The sequence below is a fragment of the Protopterus annectens genome, chromosome 8.part1 (genome assembly GCF_019279795.1).
Source record: "Protopterus annectens isolate FY-2018-M chromosome 8.part1, PAN1.0, whole genome shotgun sequence".
NCBI classification, from domain to species: domain Eukaryota; kingdom Metazoa; phylum Chordata; order Ceratodontiformes; family Protopteridae; genus Protopterus; species Protopterus annectens.
In genome coordinates this window covers 372,780,362-372,789,802 of record NC_056742.1, presented here as the reverse complement: position 1 = coordinate 372,789,802, position 9,441 = coordinate 372,780,362, and positions in this window count along the sequence as shown.

Below are 9,441 nucleotides of genomic sequence, written 5' to 3'. Positions count from 1 at the left end.
CCACAAGCAATTAGCAAGTGGGGGACTCCAATTTGTGCACAGGCCATCAGCTGATCATGAGCATTACTTACAAAACTCAAGCTGCTACCTATGCAAAGCAGATGTACTTTTCCACATCCACCACAGAGGGAGAGAGAGAGAGAGAAACAGAGACAGAGACAAAGACAAAGTAAGAAGGGAAGGGAGTAAGAGAGTAAGAGCCAAGCGTGTTTATGTATGATACGTGGGTGGAGAGTGGTATCTGGGTATTATAACAGTTGCCTATATTGTTTACTAATCCATACTGTCACATAGTAATTGCACATGGCTGTACACGTTTATGGCTGAGGATTGTCTACAACAACCTCTACAGTGTTTGAAAACTGTTGGCCTTGTAATGTGGACATTGGGACATATAGATCCTCAATATAATGATGTAGCAAAACCCACACTGTAATGGATCCTGTCATTACACAATCATCCCAACAGGATACTGATGACACACACTTACCGTACTGAGTTTCAAACCCCTACCTGACTGTACTGTTATTACAGTTTTACACAGTTATTACACACACCATGGAGCTTACATGTTAAAAAGCTGCCCAAAGGTATCTTTGAAGGTGAGTAACATCAGCAAAAGTGCTAAAGGAGGGGTAAGGGAAGTGTAGTAAGTGTGAATGTCCACAAAAGCAGGTGTCAACAGAGACACACTCACAATTTCTCAGGGAAACATACACATTATCAGAGTTGGCAGGATCAGGATTAGAATTCCTACCTAACTAGTTTGCTACACTACAGTAGTATGCAGCTATCGCAAGCATCACAGAGCTTATATGGCTGAAACATGGTCAAAGAGTTATTTCAAGGTGAATGACATCAGCAGGTGTGCTAAAGTAGGGCAATGGGAGATGTAGTGAGTGTGTATGGCTTCAAAATCATTAATCTTCACACACACACACACACACACACACAGACACACACACACACACACACACACACACAGACACACACACTTGCCAGTACTGAGGTGAATAGGTTCATTGCTTTACAGGTGTGTATTAGATGAATGAGCCTGAAGGCTGTACAAGGCTTGGCAAAGGGAATAGCTTAGCATCAGGCCACATGACAACAGTCTCCAGTGTGGCTCAGGCGTGTAGTCCCTGGAGTGGTCCCCAGGGGTGGGTATTGTATTCACCATCCACTCATCTGGGTTACTATTGCAGGTGGCTAGTGATGTGCACTGCTTCCCATGTATGTGATCTATAGTCCATAATATGGACAGTGTCTGGGTTGTGCACATGTCCCACATGCATGTTCATGACTTGTGAAAGTGTACTTGAGGTATCTGGGGCATGTTGTGTGGACAGATTGTTATCTTCTGATGTAGCATTCCTGACTTCATTTGGTGAGACCTGGCTATGGAACTGAGGTCATTCTTGCACCAACATTGACAGCATGATACAGGTATTCAGTGGAGTTAGTGGTACCTGTCCATACAGGGCATGTGTATAAGGCATGGTATTCCCTTTGTGGGTTACATTTGCAGACTCTACAGTTGTTGCAGGCGTCCAGTGGGGAACATAGCAAAAGGGCCACTGTAAGCATTTATTTGCCTACTGCAGGGATGGAACAGGGTGCCATATCCTTTTACTTGCTGGATAACACACACTCAGTCAGGAGATGTAACACACCACAGTACTTTCTGATGTCAGTGGCACTGTTGTGGTCAATAGGCATGTAGTCCACTGCAATCACACCATGGTTACTATCTGTGGGGCAATATGCAGGGAACTACCAATATAATGGTTGTTGCCTAGCCAAGTGTGTTTGTGTATTAGACATGGGTGGAGAGTGTTCTCTGAGTAATAGAAGAGTTGCCTATATTGTTCACCAATCCATAATGTCACGTGTAGGGCTCTGGACTGTCTACACCAGCCTCTCTGGTGTTTGACATCTGTTGTTCTTGTAAGGTAGACATTGTGACATATACTAGGTCCTCAACATAATAATTTAGCAAAAACACACCCCACAATCGATCCTGTTATTACACAATCACAGCAGCCTCCACACAGGATATTGAAGACAGACACACACACACTTGCCAGTTCTAAGATTCAAACCCCCTACCTATCTATATATTGCTACTATAGTGTACCACATTTATTGCACATGCCATGGAGTTTATAGGATGGATGGTGTCTCAAGGTACTTATAAGGTGAGGAACATCACTATCCCTTGTAAATACTGGCATTGGGTGAGGAAGTGGGTGAGAGATCCCAAGAATAATTTGACCCTAAACACACATTTACCAGGGTTAATGTTCAAACCTCTATCTAACAATCTTTACAGATCATTATGTGATGCATTTACCACATGCACCACTGACCTAACATGGTCTAGGGTTAGCAACAGGTACTTCTAAGGTGGATGATATCTGCAGGACTGTTAAAGTCAGGCTCTGAGATGTGTACTGGGTGTAAATGGGGACAAAATCTTTGAGGTACACACATACATATGTGCACACACAAACACTTGCCACAGATTAGATTCAAACCCATACCTGTGTAGTTACTGCTACTACATAGTTCCGCATTTATGGCACATGTCATGGAGCTTACATGTTAGAGAGCTCTCCACAGGTATCTTTGAAGGTGACTAACATCAGCAGCAGTGCTAAAGGAGGGGTAAGGGGAGAGTAGTAAGTGTGAATGTCCATAATATCAGGTATTATCAAGGACACACACACTCTCTCACACACAGTTTCACAGTTGCCATGTCTCAGATTAAAACTCCTACCTAACTAGTATGTTACACTATAGCATTACGCAGTTATCGCAATCGCCACAGAGCTTATGGGGCTGAGATTTGGCCAGAGGATTATTTCAAGGTGACTGACATCAGCATGAGTGCTAACATGGGCAGTTGGAAGTGCAGTGTGTGTGAATGGGCCATAAACCATTCCTCTGGAAACACACACACAACGCTCAGTCACACACAACTTTACATTTGACAGGACTGGGTATACAAATGCTAGATGAATACTGATTTGTACTATCATGTTACACAGTTATCACAAGCACCACAGAAACTATAGGGCAGAGGGCTACCAAAAGCAATGTCTACAGTGAATGACATCAGCACATCATGCAATACTGGCCAATTGGATGTGTGGTGGGTGGGACAGGCCTCATGATGGAAATCTCTCTGTCACTGTCTGTCTCTCTCTTCCCCACATCTCTGTGTGTGTATGTTTGACATATTATAGTGTGTTGGCCTTGAATATGTGTGAGTATTCCTATGCAATGTGTGTGCAAAGCATGAATGGTGTGCAATGTGGTGTGTGTGTACAGACATCTGCGACTGACAGATATGTATAGTCCACTGTTGTTGTCAGACATGGGCCTCATTTCTCTAAGTGTAGGGGCATGCCCAGTATGACCTTCTGTATTGAGTGTGTGAATCCATTCCAGGTAGGTTGTACTCCAGTCCAGGATTTGGTGTTCTACACCTACAGCTAGCGACCCTGTTTCTGCAGGATATCTGTAGACAGGTTGACAATATGAAGTCACAATGGGCGAAAGATACTGGGATACTGTAACTATTGTGTCTGTGCTGCTTGTGTTATATGGTTGGTGTTAGCAGAGATATTCAGACATATGTACTGTTTTACACTGTGTTGTATTATGTCATCAACTACTGACAGATGTACTTATTTGCTCACAGTTATTTCCATGGAAATACAAGATGAATGAAGCTTTGTCCAGTATTGTGGTCTGCAGCCTACATATTCTTTCACACTCATGCCATTCTGGAGAGGTAGCCGCAGACACTTGCTGATGGGTCTGTGTAAATGGTCCAACACCTTGGTACTGTGGTGGCTAAGGATCCCCTGCTTGTACATATATCGACATAACAGAATGGCCATATCCTGCTGTGGCCATACCTCTCAGCTGTACAGATTCACCCAGGTTACCCAGAGGCAGGGTTCATATAGCTGGTCCGTTCCCCTTCACATTGTGGTTTATGAGCAGGTTTATAGCCACCCATTACTGGGTTTGCAGGCAGGGGTAGTATGGGCACACATCAGAGTTTCAGACTTCACATACTCCATGACGTCCATGCTTCTACACCCCCCACCACTCTGTTATGCTATCTTCTTCTTAACATTATGCGAGTGATATCCGAGAAGTATCCCTATAGTTGTCCCTTCATCCCAGTAGTATTTTGGGGTTGGTCCACAGTTCATACAGTAGGACATGGTGGGCATGCTACTGGGATTTGTCAACATGGCCTTGCATTTGTGTTCTGTAGACTGTGTTATGTTGTTAGTTGGGATTCCATGAGATAACATACATTGGCAGTATGGGTGAGGCACAGGCCTTTGACAGAGGGCTGTAGGGCATTTGGTAGTGATTTAGGCCATCTGTAGGAGTCCAGTGCATTATGTTACTCCTACATTCCCAGGCTGCGAGCCACTGGATTCTCCTGGGGTGACAGGGTAAGTGTGTGAGGTGTTAATGGCAATAGTTCCTGTCCATATTAATCCATTGGTCTGGATGCTGGCAGGGTGCTGCTTACAACTAGGGGCACACATGCATGGGACACCTCTTCAGCATGCTGCATTCTGTGGGTATTCCCATACAGAAGTGGGGGTCATACTGTACTCATTCCCAACAGCAGGAATATGACCTGTGATAAACCTGTGGCTGATGGTGGGGTGAGCTGAGTGCATGTGTGATATAGAAGCTTCTTGCAGCTGACTCACAGATATACCTGGGACATTCCCCTTATGCTGCCTTGTGGAGGGACATAGGCAGTCTCTCATTACTTCATAACTGTGCCTTTTGTGGTCTGCCAGTGATTGGCCAGACTACATCATTATTCCATACTACACAGACAACTAATGAGCTGCTAACCTGTATGTACAATTCCATAGGTGTGTGCAGTTGATCGTTACATTTTATGTACACTGTCTAGGGTACGTCCACCTGTGTACTGTGTGTATGTCTGTGCCCACATTCATGGCATGTCCATCTTTCAGATGGTGACAGATACTGACATCTGGACAGTGAGTATGGATGACTGCTGAATTGGGTATTGCTGGGATGCATTGTGGTTGGCACTGCAATTGTCTGAACATGGCCCTGTCATCAACAGTACTGACTACAGGCCAACAATACACAACCCTCCATGCCTACATGCTGACCACTTCCACACAATATAGAACACACAACAACCTAATACACAGACCCTTGCATATTGTACACATGCAACAATCTATCCTGTAAATTGGGGCAGCTCAGGTAATCTGTGCTCCACTGTTATTAAACCCACACGTACATGTTACTGCATTTCTACATAGAATTGGTGGGGGGGCACACCTGACAACTGTAAACATTTGCTATGACTGTACTGGCATTTCAGGTACTCTGTTGGATTCCATTTTGTTTTGTATTCTGACCTATCATGCAGAATACAGGCATATCAGTAGAGTACAGATCTTAGGTTTTATTGACCTACATTTCAGTTTCAGTCTTCCTACCCTCCAGAACTAACATACAACTGGCAGACCTGTTGTAGTTTGTCTGTGTAGGTCTGGAGGGGGGGGCTGTTCACCATTGCCATCAATTGGAGGCCTTAGCACAGCCTTTCTTTATGGCCATCTACAACTGTCCTGCTGGCTGAGGCTGTTGTGTATGTGAGCCTCACTGACATGCATGTGTGTGTCCTATGGACACACATTTGGGCCACCACATGTACTGAAGTGGGATTTGTCACCTTGTCTAGTACTGCCTACTTTGTTGACACCAGCATTTGTTATGGATTGCATGCTGCCCATATAGGTGTCCACTATCTGCTGCCATCCCATTCAGCCACCCGATTCCCTTGCATGCTCACATCCATACTATAGATACAACTAGCAGAACATACTACTCCATTCAGCAATTGATAGGCAGAGTGACTTACCTTGTGGCTGTGCCAGTATTGAGGATGGTGCTGGAGGGCTGACTATGTTGGATGCACATAGTACACTCCCTATACATGGTAAAGCACAGGTAGTGTCATGTTTGGCATCCCTTTTACTGTATGTGCGAGTCAGAGAGAGGTTTAATTCTCTGGCTCCCTACCGTGTCAGTGTATGTGTTATGCATTGCCTCTTTGCCAAAGCCTGGGCATACTGGGCACGCCTCCTTCTTCCTACATGGGCAAGCTCAGGTTGTTCCACCTCCGAGTCCCTCTGTGCCTGTGATGGCCTTGGCAATGGTGGAAGGCTGTGTGGCCCTGCTCCATGCTGTTCCTACTGCAGCTGTTTCCACATGATCATATTGTGTAGCATGGCACATACAATGAAAATTTATTTACATGTAGCTGGAGAGTACTGCAAGACTCCACCGGATATATCCAGGCACCAGACCCATGACTTGAGCATCCCAAACACATGCTCTATTATGATTCAGGTTTGTGCGTGTGCCTCATTATGGAGTTCTCAGCCATGGCTCCATTGCGTAACCAGCACCCCCCACTAGGTGGCCATATGGGATGTCCCCACTGGCAAATTTCTGGTACAGCTGTGTCATATGCCAGATGTAAGAGTCATGATAGCTTCCAGGGCTGCCAGCACACACATTCAAGATAATGCCCTGGGCATTGCACATGACCTGGCAGTTGTTGGAGGGGAAGCCCTTGTGGTTTATCTGGACCCTACCCCACTCACCAAGTGGTGCTTTGATGGGTATGTGCATGCAGTCTATAGCACCCGCTACCTCTGGGTATTCTGCTATTTGGTGGAAGAGACACATATTGCTGGTCAATGCCTCACTGGTGTTGAGGAAATATATGTGCTCACCGGCATGTGCTGGCATGGCATCCAGAAACTGGTGGAGTACCCTGGATGCTGATGCCTGTGAGATCACCATGATATCCCCAGTTGTCCTTTGGAAGGTACCTGTGGCTAGTATTTTTAACTCTACACATACCTTGGTATCCACTGGGATGGGTTCCCCTCTGTTGGTTCTGTGTGTGAGGCGTGGCCGGCACAGCTCAACAATTTGCTGTAAAATCTCCCTGTCCACCTTGTAGTGCTCCACTATCACCAGCTCATGTAGCCCCTGCTAGGTTACCCTGGGTCTCTACACTCTTCTCCTCCTCCTCACTCTGGGTTGATCATCAGCATTCATAACCTCACCACCCTCAGTCTCTTCCACATATTGCTGTTTGAGAGCAAGCAGCCCCTAACATTTTGTTAGTTTTGTCAGGTAAAATATCCCCATCTGTGTACACCGGTGGTGTAGAGATTTTGGGAAAAACAGAGTGAAAGGTGTTTGCATAGTTTATAGTAGTGTGCTGGGCTGGGCTGCTGCCTGTGTAATTGACTGATTCTGATACATTTCACCTGCCAGCTATGCTAGTTCTTCTTGATTGCCTTCCTACTGCTGTTTTCTCTTACCATTGCCTTCCCATTTAAGCCCTGAGGTGTGGCGTACATACCCAGTGCTCAGATGTGAACAGAGCTGCTATTTCCTGTTTTTTTTTTTTTTTTTTTGCTTAAAACCTAGTGCGCAGTTGCTGCACCTTCATGGTTGGGTGCAAGGTAACACTGAGAGGAAATCTGTGATTCAGTATCAGTCCCCTCATTTGCATAAATTAGAATGTTAATTCATAGTTACCACACTCACACTGAGGCTTCCCCCTTAGCAACCACTATTCCCTGGTATTGTTGTCTTATGCATGCCATTGATTATCATGGCAAAATGCTGATTTGGGTTTAAAAGCTTATTTCCAACTTTTTTTCTTATTTTCGTCCCGATCCTGTTTGCGCACTGCTGCCCTATGCTTAAACGGCCGAAATCAGCCAAAAAAAAAAAAGTTATTTTTTATAATTTTGCAACTATTTCCCATGCCAATGGCCATATATTTGGCCATTGGCATGCCTACTACATTGAATACATGCTTTCTTTGGGGCTGTCATGCCTCTGTTTTGTAATTTGCAGAAATGTATTCGGTTAGTAACCAAATACATTTCTGCAGGTTACTCTATTCCTGCACAGACACCTGCCTGCTTCCTGGATCGCTAATTCACCTCATTTGCATGATTTTCACCAGCAAATGGGATAATTAGCATAGAGCAGTGGTGTCCGTGCAGGAATAGTGTAGGAGAACTCATACACGTTCCAGGAGTTCGTTGGAATTGTAGGATACCAACATGAAGATTGAAGTCACTAAATAATAATAAATAATGGCAGACATTTGAATTTCAGACTTCATATCCCGCAGAAAATATATAATGATACAAAACCTGTTATTCTAGCAACTGACTTTACAGGAGCAATATTTAAAACCTGTCCCTATTTTTGGACCTTTGTCCCACCATTATTTTTGGCTTTGTCCAGTTTTCTTGCTATGAGTGATTGAAAGTTATATGCTGAAGGATTTATCTGCATATCTGGATCCTGGGTGCTGAGGGATTTATCCACATATTTAGTTAGGGTCTAGGTGATCCTGCCGCTGTGTACCTCTTGCAATAGAAGAAGGATTTAGCAGTGGAGCTAAAAACTTGATCTGTTTTACTTTTATAATTAATGATGAGCTTGTAGCCTAGATTAAGAATTGGCATTGTGAATGTCAACAGAGCTTCTATCAATAAACGGAAGACCTGTGGTATTATTGCCGAACCCTGAAAACATTTTAAATTCTAGTCATTGTTTATTCTTGAATGAAACTGCTGAAGTTGAAGAGGCAAAAATAGGTAGGTGGTTTGAAAACTATCTGTGTGTTTTTCTTTCAATAGGTCTTAATGGTATCTTGTGATCCATATGTTTGAAATACTTTAAAAGTATGCATTTTATACTAAAAATGGTTTAAAAAGGGCTTCATCTGAGAATTTTTCTGTTTTCCGTTATGCATTCGTGCATATACAATCCATTTGCTGTCACTGACATATTGTCTTTTGTATTGCCTTCAATTACTGCTGCATAAATCCCTTAATGTTGTACCTTTCAGATGTATTATTTAGGCCCTCACATTTACTCATGCTTTTTTTTTTTTTGATTTGCTAATTTTCCTCATAAAGTTAGAACTGTTCTATGGTACATGCATGCTTAAATAATGGAACTAAGCCTATAAAAGTATTCCTTTACAATAAGTAACTATACATTCAATGAATGCATTATTTTGAAAAATATGAAGGTTCTTTTCATGTAAACAGGTCCCTCTTTTTCTTTAACACTCTCTTTTTTAAAAAAAATAAATAAGAATTCCTGCAACTAGAGTAGTACAGAAAAAAAAAATTAAGCATTTTATTTATGCGATGTGCCTCACGGCCTGTCCATTTATGGAACCTACTTACTTGTCCTTTATTTTGGTTTTCTGTTAGACTCCACACTCTACTCTACCATCCCACAACTTTAAACAGTGCAACTTGTTCAAGATTAAGCAGTCAAGTCACATAAAATAATGTT